At 42.4% G+C, this 16,405-nt stretch overlaps 1 long non-coding RNA gene across 2 annotated transcripts in view; it reads left to right on the top strand.

Moving 5' to 3' along the window:
- Positions 1-7,542: 7,542 nt before the first annotated feature.
- The window catches only part of LOC121816420 (uncharacterized), a 53,889-nt gene continuing 45,026 nt past the window's right edge, over positions 7,543-16,405 (top strand). Inside the window, exons 1-2 of one of the 2 annotated variants that reach the window (XR_006056029.2) lie at positions 7,543-7,665; positions 15,432-15,492. This is a non-coding gene — a long non-coding RNA (uncharacterized LOC121816420). Of the gene's footprint in view, positions 15,493-16,405 lie in introns of both variants that reach the window. The other variant, XR_009601183.1, reaches the window with a different exon arrangement.

The raw sequence follows: 16,405 nt of genomic DNA, 5'->3' as shown, positions 1-16,405 counted from the left end.
TGACTCAGTGTATATTTGTAGGCTCAAAATCACTGTCGTGTCCGACTCTTTGTGACCCTTTAGACTGTTGCCTTCCAGGCTCCTCTGTCCATGGGATTTTTCAGGCAAGAGTATTAGATGGGTTGCCATTTCCTACTCCACGAGATCTTCCTGACCCAGGGATTGAACCCACGTCTCCTGTGTCTCCTGAATTTCAGGGGGATTCTTTACCCGCTGAGCCATTGTGGCAGCCCCAGTGTATATTCAGGTGTTAGTAAAAAGTGAAGCAATCTTAGTGTGAAAAGTAGGTTTATTTTATTAGGAAACATATGACAAGAGTAAGTATCTTTTTCAAGATTGTAGATATCATATCTTCTGGAAGCCCCTGGTTAAACTGCCTGGGATAAGATTAAGAAGAGGCGCAGAATGTAAAAGTATTTCCACCCACATTTAAAGGGGACATATAGGAGAACAATCTTGGCCTCTGGAAAGGAGGTCAATTGGTCTAGTAGAAGGAGGATCAGGAGGTTATAACTGTGGGATTGGGCATATATATGGATTACGCAGAAATGAGGTCAGTATGTGAAGCCATATATATATATATATGCAGAAATATAATATGCAGAAAAGCAGGTTTTCTCCTAGGAGAAGTTCAGCAAGGACAAGTTAGACCCTCTGTACAGGACAGATTTCAAGCAGGTGGGGCTCAGTATAGGAAAACACAGACCTGGGTTCAATTAGAGCTAAATGTCTTAATTTATAAATAAAGTGATGATGTGAATTTGTCAGAACGGTCCCAGTTTATAAGAGTTGGGTCTTCAACTTGGACAATAAATGTGTATGATCTTTCTGCTTGTAAGGCCCATGATAATCTGGCTCCTCTTTACTTTTTTTTTTAGCAGCTATTATTTATTGAGTACTTACTGTATGTCAGGTTACTTTTTTCTTTACAAAAAAGTAACTTGACACATCATCTTTAATTTTTATAGCTACCCTGTAAGACAGGTTTCATTAGTTCTATTTTATAGATGTGGAAAATGAGGCCTAGAGAGGAGAAGTGATTTGCCTAAGAGATGCAGCCAGCAGGTAAACCTGTTTTACTCACTAAACCAGCAAATTTCCAAAGCCAGCGCTCTGCTGTCTGCACTGAACTGGATTCTGCCTACTGTCTCCTCCTCTGCTGGAGGAGGCAAGACACAATCTGTCTTCCTTCTTCCACATGTTCATTTTTAGTGAATTTGAGAAAGTTGCCTTGTCACCTTTTTTGGGGGGTGGGGGGATAATTTCTTTACAGTCTTGTGGTGGTCTCTACCGTACATCAATGCAAATCAGTCATAATTATATACATTCAGCCCTAATTACATATATATCCTCTCCCTCTTAAGCCTCCAACCTCCTCCCTACTATTTGAGTCACATCTCTTGCCCTTCTGCCGTGATCCTCTGTGGCTTTAGCCATATAGAATTATGTTTAAACCCTTGAACATGTCCTGCTTTCTTTAATCTCTAGGCCCTTGAACTTGCTGTTCCTTTCTCCAAAATCTCTGACCCACCCATATTCACAGTCATCTTCTTTGCTGGGTTCACTTTTACTTGCACTTTGCATCAGGACTTAGCTATCACTTCCTCTTGGAAGTCTTCACTGCCCCATTCCTCCTCCCCAAGTTTGGATTAGCTATCCTCCTACATGCTTCCCTTTCCCCATCCCAGTGTTCATCACAGTTTACTACACTTTCTTCTTACTGGACCCTAACCTGTAATCTCCATGAGACAAGGTCAAGTAACTTATCATAACTGCATCTCCAGTAAAGACCAGAGTGCCTCATTCACAGGAGGGCCTTCATAAATATTTTTAAATCAAGGCTGAGAGACCCAATTTTCAGAATTGTAGGGTGGGGGGCGGTCAAAGTCAAGGATAGACTAAAGGCCACAGTCGTTTAGGCCAGGATTCAGTTGACTATGAAAGATTGGCTTAAATTTCCCCTTTGGGCCTGTCTCTTCTGGGGCAGGGTGAACCTTTGCAAGGGGACTGAGGAGCCTCATTTAGAGCCATGGAAGTGGGATCCACAGGGCCTGGTTCCAGAGGGAAGAGACAAAGACACTCATCAATAACAATTTGGCACCAAACTGGGGAGACAAAATATAAGATGCCTTCCCTCTCCTACATGCCATGGGGTCTGGCTTCAAACCCATTTTCCCGATGTAGGAGTGGGATGGGGATGGCATATGCTGTAAGGGAGAAATCATGGATGAGGGAAACTGGCACAGAACCTCCTTCTCTGGCATCTGGACACAGTTCTCAAGCCCCAGCCTCTTTTGGTGCTTGTGGTTTTCCTCATCCCAACCTTTGCAATCTAGTCTCTGCCTTTTCCTCCTGTGCCCAAACCCTACCCCCAATATCAGCTTTCAAACTGGCAGTTATTAAATATAGGGTTTATTATCTTTATGATGATGTATGCACAAGGATGGATTTAAATGACACCCTTCCATGGGCCTCAGAATCTCCTCTGGAGCTGTACTCACAGTCCCTGAGAGAGGAGCTTGGACACATATCTATCAAATCTATCAAACACTGATCATACTTTGTTACCAAATCTCAAAGTTCCTCAATGACTCCCGCCTTAGATGCTTACACTTTGGGTACAAGCAGGTATTGGGCTGTAGGCAACAGAGCCCAGGTAATGTGTTGATAGAGAATAGTCATCAAGAGAAAATATGGACTTAATTTAAAGAATGAATGGAGTGAGTAGTGACATTTCTGGTATTATCCAGGCTATAGAGATATGTCTGACAGTAGGAGAATTTTCTGGACAAGGGATCTTCCCACTCCATTAGGTTGCATCGGCAACCTTCAGCCTCCCAAAACTCCAGGGCCCTGGGTCATTGCAGGCCTGCCTCTCCCCCAGGGGTTCCCCACCTTTTGTCCTGTGCTGACGTCCGTCCATCAGCACAGTGGCTCCCACAGGCAGGGACTCTTACTTGGGGTGAGGGGGTGAGTGCTGCGTGTTCTCCTAGGGTACGTGAGTCAGAATCTCCTGGTGAAGCACTCTGAACTGCACCCTTCCACAATGATTCTGATACCCACCCACCTCCAAGGCTTGAGCCTACTGTTTGATAATTACCACAGAGTTTAGGGCTCTGGAGAGCAGAACAGCAGAGACTTCTAAATTAGCCACATGTCTTAGAGCTGTTTCCCCACCCATCTTGGACAGAAGTCTCCCAGACAGATGATGTCAGTGCAACTAGAGAGGAGACTTGTTAAAATCTGTGCTCTCACTGGCTGAGAAAACTTTGCCCGGAACCCTCAGGGACTGATGGTGGGAATGTAGACTGGCCTAGTCATTCTGGAGAGCAATTTGGCAGTACTTGGTGAAATTAAGAGTGCCTACACCCTGTGACCCAGCCATCTCTCTCTCTTGGGAGGTGTAGACTCCCCAGAGAAACTCAGGCACAGGCTCATTTAGGGATGCATATGAGGGTGTTCTATGCACCACTGGGTGTGGGAATTGATGATAGTGATGGCTAATGCTTGCCGGATGTTTACTGGGCCCTGTCCTTTGCATGTTCTCAGTACTCTACATGAAATAGACACTCTTACTATTTCTGTTTTAGAAAGGAGAACACAGGTATGGGGTGGTGGAGTAAATGGTCGAAGTTCACACCGTTGGTAAGTCAGAATGATGCCAGGTAGTCTGGCTCCTGCATGTGACTCCTAACCATTAGGCTGTATGGTCTATCTCTGTATCCATCATTGGGAAATGACTAGATGAATAGGGAATACTGTTCATCAAGCACGTGGACAAGTCTTAAAAGCATAAAACTGAGTAAAAAAAAGAAGAAAAAGAATGAACTCCATAGTTCACTGTCATGAATCATATATATTGATATACTTTCCTACATACTTAAAATGTGTACAAAGATGATATAGCATCATGAAATTTCAAATGTATTAATATACATCCAAGTACATATTAGTATCTGAGGTGGGGGCAAATAGAAGTCAGATATGAAAAGGAAATGTATTAAATAAATAAAACAAAGCCTAACAAATGGAGAGAAGGCCTTGCCCAGAATGGTGATGACTGGGAGCCATGAACTGAGGAGGGGTGTAACTCTGCCCTCTTCTTCTGAGGCTAATATTTCTCCCCTATAATTCCCTTTATGAACGTAGATGCAAAGCTGCATCCCACTCACTCCTGGGAGAATCAGAGCAGGCAAGCTCATCCCCATTCTCTTCCTTGGGGTACCCCCTACCCTGCCCCCCTTAGCCCCCTGGGAGCAGCAGAGTCCTAAAACATATGTGTATGCTGCCCAGTGTTTGATTCCACCTTAAGAAGAATGTTTAGTTCCTCCTTTCCCAGAGATGAAAATAGAGGCCACTCAGAGAGGTAGTGACCTGCACTTGCTCTTATGTGCTCATGTTCATGTTCAGTGAAATTGGCACCTTACCCAGCTCATAGTGTAGAGCTTCCACCCTGTGGTTTACAACTTACCCCTGGACATGGTCCTGGAAACCACCAGTTCCCTCTGTAGAAACAGCCGTTATTTCTAAGAATCAAAGGACTTTCCGTGGTTTCGCTTGATGAAGACCTTAAAGTAAGGACTACACATTCAGGGATGACAATACAATTATTTTAATCAAAAATTTTCAGGGTTACATTGGAATAGGGCATTATTGCAAACCTTTTGAGAAAATTATTTATTTGTGTTTCACATATCTCTGGCAATGGCTGATCCTAACAGTTGGGACTGTTAAGACCTGCTCATGGCTCCATGGCAGGCTTGTCTACAAATGAGCACCTCTCAGTCCGTTATTGCTGGAGCATGCCAAAACGTATATTCCAGCATCCTAAATGAGTTAAAAACAGGCATCACTCACATTACCATGTATCATGGTTTCCTATACAGATGGAAAATGAATGCATAGTTGATGTTGTAATCAGAAAGACTTCAGAGAATGATTCAACAGGCAAATGCACAGTGACTCTAAAATGTAATTACCTCATTCATTCTGTTTTCAGAGTCAGGTTAGCATAAGAATTCTTTCAACACCCTGATGGTTTTATTCTCACAACACTTATTTGTAGGTTGCCCCCACTGTCTATCTGACACTGGTAGAAGATACAGCTCTGATCAGAAGACAAACTGGCAATGAAACTGACTGGACAAAGTTATGTAGGGATATACATACAGGACTGTGCAGCTCAAACGGTGGTTTCTGCTTAGAGTGGGGCTCCTCATAAAAGTCAACATTCAAAAAACTAAGATCATGGCATCTAGTTCCATCACTTCATGGCAAATAGATGGGAAAAAGCAACAACAGTGACAGACTATTTTCTTGGGTTCCAAAATCACTGGAGACAGTGTCTACAGCCCTCCTGGAAATTAAAAGATGCTTGCTCCTTGGAAGGAAAGCTATGAGAAACCTACACAGCGCATTAAAGAGCAGAGACATCACTTTGCCGACAAAGGTTTGTATAGTCAAAGCTATGGTTTTTCTAGTAATTACGTATGGACGTGAGAGTTGAACCATAAAGAAGGCTGAGTGCTGAAGAATTTATGATTTCAAACTGTGATGTTGGAGAAGACTTTTGAGAGTCCTTTGGACAGAAAGGAGATCAAACCAGTCCACCCTAAAGGAAATCAACCCTGAATGTTCATTGGAAGGACTGATGCTGAAGCTCCAATACTTTGGCCACTTGATGCAAAGAGCTGACTCACTGGAAAAAGATCTCAATGCTGTGAAAAAACTGAAGGCATGAGCAGAAGGGGACGACAGAAGATGAGATGGTTGGATGGTATCATTGACTCAATGGAGATGAGTTTGAGCAAACTCTGGGAGATAGTGAAGAACTGGGAAGCCTGGCATGCTGCAGTCCACGGGGATGCAAAGAGTTGGACACAACTGAGCAAATGAACAACAATTTCAGAAATTATGTGAAAAGGCTGTATCAGGATCCTTAGCAAAGAGTGGGAAGGTTTGGAGAGGCTGAGGTGGGGAGGCAAGAAGGCTGAGTAGCAGCCTTCAAGTTGTGAAGTCAGGAGGAGGAGGAGGGTGAAGTGGGTACGGAAGTGAAGAGCGTGAAGGATAAACCTGAGGAGGGTGTGCCTGAAGGGGAGGGGATGGATAGCATAGAAGGTGGGGATGATCAGGCTTGGCCTTAGATTGTGAGACTGAACTGCAGCATGGCTAAAAGTGGGTCTCACACTGATGTCTATCGACTGTGGATCTGAAAGCCTGCACCCGTAGCATTCTGGGAGAGGCCATTTTGGATGTGTGTTCCCAGTCCTCTCTAACATCCAGACACAGGAAGGGGTCTGCTACGTGGCAGAGCACATTTCCATGGAAGCAGTTCTTGTGATGCTCAAATTCTGGCAGTTCACTGAAAGATGTCCCGAATGCTCAGAATATGCCCCTCCCTGAGCCCACTTATACGGCTCTCTGAGGTGACTTGGGGAGCCAGGCTGGGGGAAGAGTGGACATTCCTTTAAAATGATCCTCCATAGTATAAAATGGCTATGCACAAAGACAGGTACAAAGTCCCATCCCTGGGTGCCTGCAATCTAGTCTAGATCAGGAGACACGGATGTAGGCAGGAGGCTCCTGAGAAAACCAATCCCATGTCTGTCTGACATTTTCCACTTTTATGTAATTTTATACCATGACCTCATCTAATCCCTAGAAGGAATCCTTGTAAAGTCAGGAAGGCAGGTACAGTGGGGTCTATTTTATTGTTGTACAAGCTGACATCCAGAGAGGCCAAATACTTGCCGAAATTAGTTTAGGTAAATGATGATAGGCCCAAGACTGGAATTCGAGTCTCCATATTTCTAGACTAGTGTTATTCTACTGGACCTTGCTGCCTCCATAACAAGGGTCACTAACATTTAAATCAAGGCCTCTTGATAACTCTTTCAGTGTCAAGCATTTGCTGGAAGTTAGGGAATAAATGGAGACTACTGTCCTCAGGATATAGTCTAGCGGACAAGAGAGGAATATTAAAACCCTTTTACTGAAATATACGTACAGGAAATGCAGAAATTGCCAAGTGTTCAGCTCAGTGAACTATCACAAAGTGAACACACCCCTGAAATCGCCACCTAGATTAAGAAACAGAACGATAGAGGCACTCCAGCAGCCAGCCCTCTTTGTGCCCCTGGGACTGAAGTGCCAACAATATGTCACAAGGTCGATCAAAATTAAGGCAAATAGTTGCGGAAATTAAACTTCCAGATGGTAATAAAAGAAGCAAAGGTCACCGGCAGAGGTTTCCCAGCTGAGGTGCCCTGAACAGCCACCTTAGTGCAGGTAAATTACAGGAAAGCATCCTAGGTAGGGGATCAGAGAAGCAATGGCAAGAGAGAATTTCAAAGAAAGAGAAAAAGTGGTCTCTTACCCCATAGGAAGAGGAAGGGTGTTGGGGAGGGTTTGAGCAGCCCATGCAGCTGACAAGACCCAGCGAGCCGCTGCAGCCGCCTACCCCCACTGATACCATACCAGGGCTGTCTCCACAGCTGCGTGCTTTTCAGTTCCCCTCTCCCCAGAACTCTTAACCTTATTCTCACACTCTGTGAGGTTTTCATGTTGGCAAGAAAGCTGAAAAAATGTCAAGCATACCCAGATGAGGAGACTTAGAAGAGATGCTTGTGGCTTTAGCTCAGCTGCCTGGACTACAGCCTTTCTAAGGTACCGTCTGAGATCAAACATGGGGTGAAGGAGCCACACAAGCACACATCTTGCACAATTTAGAGAGAATTATGCAGCGGATGTGTTTTGACTGGACTCTTCTTTAGGAGAGACCATTGACAGTGTTTGTAGAACAAGTGATATAGGTGATTAAGAACACTAAACTTTTGGTTTTCTCATGTTTGGATTATAATTGCTTATTATCTAACTTAAAAAGGGGGATTTGTCTATCTATGAAGTTATTCATTTAAATATTTCAAAGTGGGGACACTAAAATGGGATGCTATGTTAAAGAATAGCTGGATTGATCACCCCTTCATTAACTGATTACACCAGCCCAGGAAAGAATCAAAAGTGTCGGGGTGTTCTTGATCTTCTTCATGAGGACATTCATCGGGACTGCTATTTTCCAAGAAGACTCCTTCAGACAAACAGTAGAGTCTACGGCAGTTATGTCAAGGGCAGCAATTGGGGAGTTTTCAGGCATTTAGAAGAGTGATGTTAGGCATAGAAAAACCGTGTATGTGGGTGTGGTATGGAGTGGTGCTTGTGTGAACTGCAAAGGATCACCCTATTTCTGGTATCTGCCCAAGCATCCACCTTTCTCCATCACAACCCTACCTTCCAAATCGGCTTCTTTCAGGCCTCTAGTTGTCAGTCCACTCTCAAGCCAGGTTCCTATCTCAATGGTTCTGTTTTCTTTCTAATGCTTCCCTGGTGGTTTAGCAGTAAAGAATCTGCCTGCAGTGCAGGAGATACAAGAGATGTGGGTTCAATCCCTGGGTTGGGACAGTCCCCTGGAGTAGGAAATGCCACTTTTTTTTTTTTTTAACTATTTCTGCTTGTGATCAGGGAGAAAATGTTTGCCTTACAAAGACACACAGACACACACATTTTAAAAAGCCCCTTTGAAAATCTTCCTGTATCATCTATTGTATACTTTGATGTTCTCCTTTATTCTAGTCTTTCACTTAAAAAATGCTGAATTCCACCCACCAAACTAATTTTCACAATCTATGGCTTTTCATAAAGAATCACTCCATCTCGGTTCAGGAAAGTTATTAATAAATAAGGTAGATTTTTGTTTTGCTTTGCTTTGGTTTTTGATCAGCATTAAGGTTTCACCACTGCCTTAAATTTTAAAATTTTACCCATGAGGTTCATAAAGCTCTCTCAGCAGCCTGGATAAAAAAGAGAGCTTCTATGTAGACCCTCAGTTTTCTTTCACCTATGAGAGAAAAGACTCTTGGGCCCTGCCCTGCACACTGTGTGAGAGAGACTTGCAAGAGCAGAGGGTGTTCTTCCAAAGTACACAGAAGTCAGAGAAGAGGGTGCAATGGACAAGAGATGCAATAGCTCTTCCAATACTTAATTCTAATTACTTTAGCATGTGGACAAAATACCATAGGGCAGCTTCCTATTTGTAACAAAAGCGTGCTATGCTGAAGCGGATCCAAGGAAGTTTAGGAAGAGAGCTACAAAAACAGAGAAGTTGGGTTTGACCTCAAAACTCATCTTCACAATTTTATTTTTAACTAGTCTCAGTTCTGGACTACCTTCTCATTGCTATCATCTTCACATGTAAATTGAGCAGTCAGGTCTTCCTGCTACTCGAAAAGGTCATCCAAGAAGTCATTTGCCTAGACTAACACTTGCCCTCTGAGAAAAACTCACCAATATGAACACACCAGAGGAAAAGGAAGCACATGTGCCTTAACCAAAATGGTACATGATAATTTGCTCAAATGAAACCACCACCTTCCGCTCCTCTCTACATCTCTTTCAAGTACTTCTTGCTTGCACTTATAGCTTGATCTTTTAAAAAGTTTTATTCTCTGTGGACTAGTTTGGACCTCAAGATACAATAAGGAGAGGGATGTTGATAGCCTGTTCCAATTTTCTGCAGGATAATTTTTGATAAAGGAAATCATTCCTTGCAGCCCAAGACTTACTGATTTTCCCTTAGACACAAGAGATTGAAAGCAAAGGTCCCAGATAGGTCTAAGGAACAGATACTCTGTGGGCCGAATAATCAAATCTGAGGGCATGAAAGCACCTGAAAAGTGTTGCAAGAAAACTAAGCATTTGAAAAGATATTTTGTCAAGTGTTACTAAGTAACTAAAGCTGCAGTGCCACATGCATAAGAATGCTCCTCCTGTGGCTTTAAGTATAATGATGGTGTCTGGAACATACCCTAGATGGGAAAAGTAGTCAGAGTCTGGCTAAGTCTCCCATATTCTCATGACTTTTCCTGGGGATAAACCATCCTAAGTAAAGAAATCTTCACAATTTGGAAGCCTTTTGCATATATGAGAGAAGGGCAAAAAAAGAATTGTAAGGGAGACTGAAGAGCATAAATAGACTTACTCTGGGGGGAAGCAATGCATTGCTGTAGAAAGAATGACTATAAGGCAACTTCCCATCTGGTGTAACGCTGCCCTGGATTTCCCACAACTATTCTAAGGATATAAACATCTAGTGAATTTGTGTTCTTAAACCAAATGTGACCAACCAATTGAGCACGTATGAGAACCAGAATAACTGGTCATGACAACAGCAGGGAGAATCAACCAGGAGGCCACACTCCTCTTATGTCTGGAAATGTAATTTTAAATTGGAATCTGAATCAAGATCTTGCTTGTGGGTTCATTCATCCTGATACCTCTCTCTGAAACACCTAGCCTTGGCTGACTGCTTTGGCAAGCTGGGGCTTGAATCAGGCCAGACGTGAAGTTAACTCAAATGATTCTCTCATTCATGTTCATTCACTCATATTCTCTCCCTCTCCCCATCTCTTCCCAGCCCCCACTCCCACCCCTGCCTCTCTTTCTCTTGTTGCAAAGCTTAAACCAAGAAGTCCCAGGCTCTCATCTCAGTTATGGCCCATGCCAGCAGAATTGTGGCAGAACACACTGCTTTCCTTAAGTCTTGGTTTTAAGATTTACTCTTCCAGAATTATAGGTTAAACCTTTTCTAATGTTTCCTGCAAAATTGAGGAGCATGTATCCATAAAGGTATAAATTATTATTTCTTCTCTTCTGTTCACACAAACACTCTCTTTCAGAAGTTGCTACATTAAGAAAACATTGAACAGCATCTGCTTATATCAATAAAACCGCACAGTCTTCCTGAACTGAAGGTTCAAAATAACAGGAAGAAAAATACACCAAATGTCATACCTGAGGTAACAGAATGAAATATGGAATGGAATTAAAAGCATTTAGCACTTCTTTATTTTTAAAACAATTTGTTTGGTGACCTTACAAATTCTGGTGGTTTAGGGTCTTGGCTTAGTGCATTAATCCTGAAATCCCTATTGATAGAAAATGCTACTGAAATGGGGAGACTTCTTGATAAGGAGAGAATGGATAGCCATATGGGAACTGGTCCTTGTTTTTAGGGGCTTGTTAGCTTTATGAGAAGAAATACTGAAAATAACAATTTTTCTATAGAGCTCATTTATTGAGCCCCCTCTTTGGATTCTTCAAAATTCTTCAAACATAATGCCTTTTGGGAATTATTTACAATGTTGATTATTTAATACAGTGAATGGTTTTTCTGAGCTCCACATTCCTATAAGAGTGTCTGGCCACAGCAATCAGAGAGTTGAAATTGGCCAAAGTTCTGATACCTACCACACAAAATCCTTTCAAAGGGTCAAGTTTGACAAGTCTTAACTCTGCTCATTTCCTGTAATGTGATCTCTCTGTGACATTACTGTGAGTCCACACCAAAGTCAAAGGAAATGATGGCATTTCCTTTAACTGTGAGTGGGATTTTAGGCGACTTTTTGTTGTTGTCACTCCAGTACTCTTGCCTGGAAAATCCCATGGACGGAGGAGCCTGGTAGGCTGCAGTTCATGGAGTTGCTAAGAGTCGGACACGACTGAGCGACTTCACTTTCACTTTTCACTTTCATGCATTGGAGAAGGAAATAGCAACCCACCTCAGTGGTCTTGCCTGGAGAATCCCAGGGATGGGGGAGCCTGGTGGGCTGCCATCTGTGGGGTCGCGCAGAGTCGGACACGACTGAAGCGACTTAGCAGCAGCAGCGGCAAAACTACTCATATATGCTAACTACATTTCCAAGAGGATGATGGCATAATGTCTGCTACCGCACTTGTACCCCACTAGTGACCTGGATCAGTTACTTGTATACCTGTTAGTAGATTCCAGTTAGGTTCGCAGTAAGAGGTTACTTAAAAAAACAAGTTTTTTAAGTTGGTAACTTAAAAACAAATTATCAACTCCTAACTTCTTTTCACTCGGTAGAAAATCCATGAGCATTTTCTTACTTAAATTAATTTAAACTCTGGTATTCTACTCAGCTCCAGCCTATAGCAAGATCAAGATAATTCACATTCAAAGGCATAGGACACAAGGGATCTGCAGTGGGGTGAAACCTGCCCACACTCCACCAAAAAAGATATGTGTATGTCTTTATCCCTATACCCTGTGAATATGATTTTATTTGGAAAAGAAGTCTTTGCAGATGTTATTATTTTAACAGTTTTAAATATTAGATATATAAATATATATTTAAATATAGAGATCCTGAATTATCTGGGTGGGCTCCAAATTCAGTGACAAGTGACAAGTGTTCTATGAAAAACACAGAGGACAGACATGCACAGTGGAGAAGCTGATGTGAAGGCAAGGGCAGAGACTGGAGGGATGTATCTACAAGTCAAGAACACTGATAATTGCTGGTGGCCACCAGAACCTAGTAGAGAGACCTGGACCTGATTCCCCCTTAGAGCCTCCAGAAGAAATCAGTGCTGCTGACACTTGGATTTCATACTTTCTCCTCCAGGACTGTCAGAGAAAGAACGTCCGTTGCTTTCAGCCAGTAAGTTTGTGATAATTATTTATAGAAGCCACAGGAATCAAACACACGATCTCCAGAAAGTTCAGAGAAAGAAGAGTATTTATTTCTCAAAGGTTGAACATCCCTGCTGTTCTCACCTTACAGTATGAATAAGGAGGCGAGCCAACAGGGACTGGCCATAGAGTCTCACCTCCCATGTGATACTATACTGCAAAGTTCACCCAGCAAGGACTTCCTACTCTGAGTTCTGGTCTGGCTTCTCCTTGGGCAAGTTACTCTTTCTGTCTAGACTTCAATTACCTTGTTACAAAATGGAGGTGCTCTTGTTGCACACCGTGGACCTCACAGATGTGTCTTAAGCAGGGTGGAGGGGCATGAGTTAGTAGGATGGGTATTTGTGAGAAGGAATGACTTGAGAGGCACGATGTGAAGCCTGGCTAGTAAAGCACCGAACAGCAGAGGACATCTAGGTTTAGTAATAGCCTCCTACCAGTAGATTTGTGGCTCCTATGTAATTTTGAAGAGGGGGCTTTTGCTCACTTATTTTCCACACAGACCCAGACCAAAGCTTATATATCATTACATTTATAACAGTCTTCAGCTGACAACACAGCTGTGTCAGCTAGAGTGCTTGCAGCTGAGTCAATATAAATTGTAACCAAGAATACTGTAAGCCAGAAAAATGGTCCACTGTGAAAGAACATTAGTCTCAAGGGAGGCCACCTGGGGCCTTGAGTTTTCACATGGAAGGTTAGCACTTTCTCTTGGGCCCTATGAACTGAGCCACCCTTGCTGTTCCACGGCCAGCTTGTGCCCAGCCAGCTGCAGTGTGTGGTGAAAGGGATGCTGCAGAACCTCCCTTACTCATCCTGAAGGGTGAGGCCCAGGAGCACCCAGCACAGGCACAGGAGGCTGCCCTTGAGGGCCCACAACGGGTGACCCTGAGTCCCCATGAGAACCCTGTTCCAGTCCTTGCCTGGGTGCCAGGGAGTTGAAATTGGACTGAACGGCACTTCCTTGATCACCCAGTTTATGGACAGTCTGGGAACAGAATTTAGATTTCTGAGGGATATGCTCCACAGAGCATTTGTGGAAAATGAGTCTGTGAGGCAGGCAAAACCCATCCCACAAAGCCGCTCCCAGTCTAGGATCTAACGGCTGTTATGGTTAGAATCTTGGCTTGGTCTTTATTCATCGAAGGACATTACTTTTCTCAGCTTCAGTTTCTCATTTGTAAAACAATTCCACCTAACACATGGCATTGTTGTAAATATTAAATCCTTATATAACTGTGCCTTGACTTCTAATATATGGAACAATTCTCAGAGCTTTCTGGAATGCTAACCTTGGTTATATTTCTCAATTTGACTGGAATTAAAATGTCCAATTTTTTCTTAGATCAACTGACTAATTTCTTGTCAACACATATTTTTGCTACACACAACTACAATATACATATTATTTTCAAGTACACATGGTACATCACTAAGAGAAATTTGAGAAGACCTAAATAGAGATGTAGGCTTCCTCAGTGGATCAAATGGTAAAGAATCTACCGTCAGTGCAGGAGATTGGAGTTTGATCCCTGGGTTGGGACGATACCCTGGAGAAGGGAATGGCTACCCACTCCAGTATTCTTGCCTGCAGAATTCCATGGACAGAGGAGCCTGGCAGGCTACAGTCCATGGAGTCACAGAGCTGGACATGACTGAGCAACTAACAAATAGAGATGTATACCATGATTATGATTTAGAAGACTGAAATCAGTAAGCTTTCATATACCCCCAAATTTGCCAATGGAAGACCAATAAAAATTCTACAAAACTTTTTTGTAGAAACTGGAGACCTAATTCAAAATTATATCTGGAAGTGCAAAACAACTAAAATAACCTAAGCAATTTATTAAAAGAGAGCACAAAGTTGGGGGACTTACCCTACTTGATTGCAAGACTTACTATAAAGCTGCAGTAATCAAGACAATTTGGCATTGGCTAATATAGATATGGAGCAGAATAATCTGGAAATAGACACACATACATGGTCGATTGCTTTATTACAAAGGTGCCAAGGGGATTTACTGAGGAAAAAAATCTTTTCAAAAAATTGGTGCTGAATATCAGTAAAAGAAAAAATAATAAACATCAATCTTTACCTCATGACATACACAAAAATAAACCTGAAATGAATCAAAAGCCTAAATATAAAATCTAAAGTTATACAACATCAAGAAGAAACACAGGAGAAAAGTTCTGCTACCTTGGAGTATGCAAAGATTTCTCAGACTGACTTCAAAGAGCACAAACAATGAAAAAATTATAAAATTAGACTTCATCAAAATTGAAAACATTTGCTCTTAAAAAGAAAGCAAAAAGACAAGCCATAGGATGTAGTGTTTACAACATATATATCTAATGAAGGGGAATAGATTTTGCTACCCCCCAAATATGCCTTTTTTGTCACAACACTGATTATTCTAAGCTGGTTATCTAAGAAACAAGAGATATAAGTGAAGCTCTGGAAACTGAGAAATTGCCCTTTCCTAAGAACTAGGAAGAGGAAATCTAAATTTGTAGAAAGTGTTACCAATGGAAAAGGTATGAATTTAAATTCTACCTTGTTTACTATGCTTTTCCTGCTTCAGTTCAGTTCAGTTCAGTTCAGTCGCTCAGTCGTGTCCGACTCTTTGTGACCCCATGAATCACAGCACGCCAGGCCTCCCTGTCCATCACCATCTCCCAGAGTTCACTCAGACTCACGTCCATCGAGTCCGTGATGCCATCCAGCCATCTCATCCTCTGTCGTCCCCTTCTCCTCCTGCCCCCAATCCCTCCCAGCATCAGAGTCTTTTCCAATGAGTCAACTCTCTGCATGAGGTGGCCAAAGTACTGGTAATCTTCCATAATTACCTCCCTACCCCCAATATCTTTTTTTCTTTAGCTGAAGATGGCATTTACAGTGTCGGCTTCAACCATTTTGGAGAGTTACTCAGTTTTCCTGGGTAAGTAGATATGCTATTAAACTTTTGTTTTTCTCCTGTTAATGCCTTATGTTAATTTCTCTTCCTTACTGATCCCTCACAGAGGCACAGCTCCTGACCAAATGCCCTTTTTCCCCCATTCTACCCGGTTACATGGAGGTCATTCTTGCAGCTTTGGTTGTACAGGAATTCTTGTGCCAGTTTCCAGTTAGTTTTCCATGAGAATTATTCAACATGATGTGCTTGTTGGGGGATGAGTTCCATGTACTCCTATTCTGCTATCTTAAGCCCCTTCTTGAGTTAAGTTTTATTCAGGAATCTTACTGAGGACTATAACCTGGAAGACAGCCTCTCAAAGGGCTCAGAGAAACAGCTCTTAAGAGGTAAGGGAGAAGCCAAGATATATAGGAGTTTGGGGCTGGCTGGAACAAAAAAATGTAGTTGCACATAAAAAGATTACTGCTTATCACAAGAACAAACATCTCAAATTAATGATTTTCTTTTTTACATACAGAAAGACTCAAGAGTCTGGGCTCACTGAAATTATCCCTTAACTATGGATCTTAACTATCTAGGGCCAGTATCTAAAGCATAGCATGCTTTCTGTTTTTCTCCATCCTAAATTCTCCTCAGGGTGTACTGTCAATGGCAGCTGCAGTGTCTAATGATTTGAAGAACTGGGATGGTAGACAATATTCTTTGTTTACTGTAATGGCAGGCAACATTCCTTGTCCACAGTTGCTAGAGCACTTTGCTAGGGGATGATGGTGCTGCTGTTGTCTAGCAAAATGATCTCCTTTCCAAGGCCAATTTACATTCCTACCAACAGTACCTAAGAGTTTCCTTTTCTCCATATCCTCACCAGCACTTTTCATTTGTTGTCTTTTTACAAAAACCATTCTAATAGGTAGGAGGCAATATCTCATCTTAGTTT

The sequence above is a fragment of the Ovis aries genome, chromosome 1 (genome assembly GCF_016772045.2).
Source record: "Ovis aries strain OAR_USU_Benz2616 breed Rambouillet chromosome 1, ARS-UI_Ramb_v3.0, whole genome shotgun sequence".
Classification (NCBI taxonomy): domain Eukaryota; kingdom Metazoa; phylum Chordata; class Mammalia; order Artiodactyla; family Bovidae; genus Ovis; species Ovis aries.
Note: the sequence above shows the minus strand (reverse complement) of the source record. Positions and strands in the feature narration are given on the sequence as shown.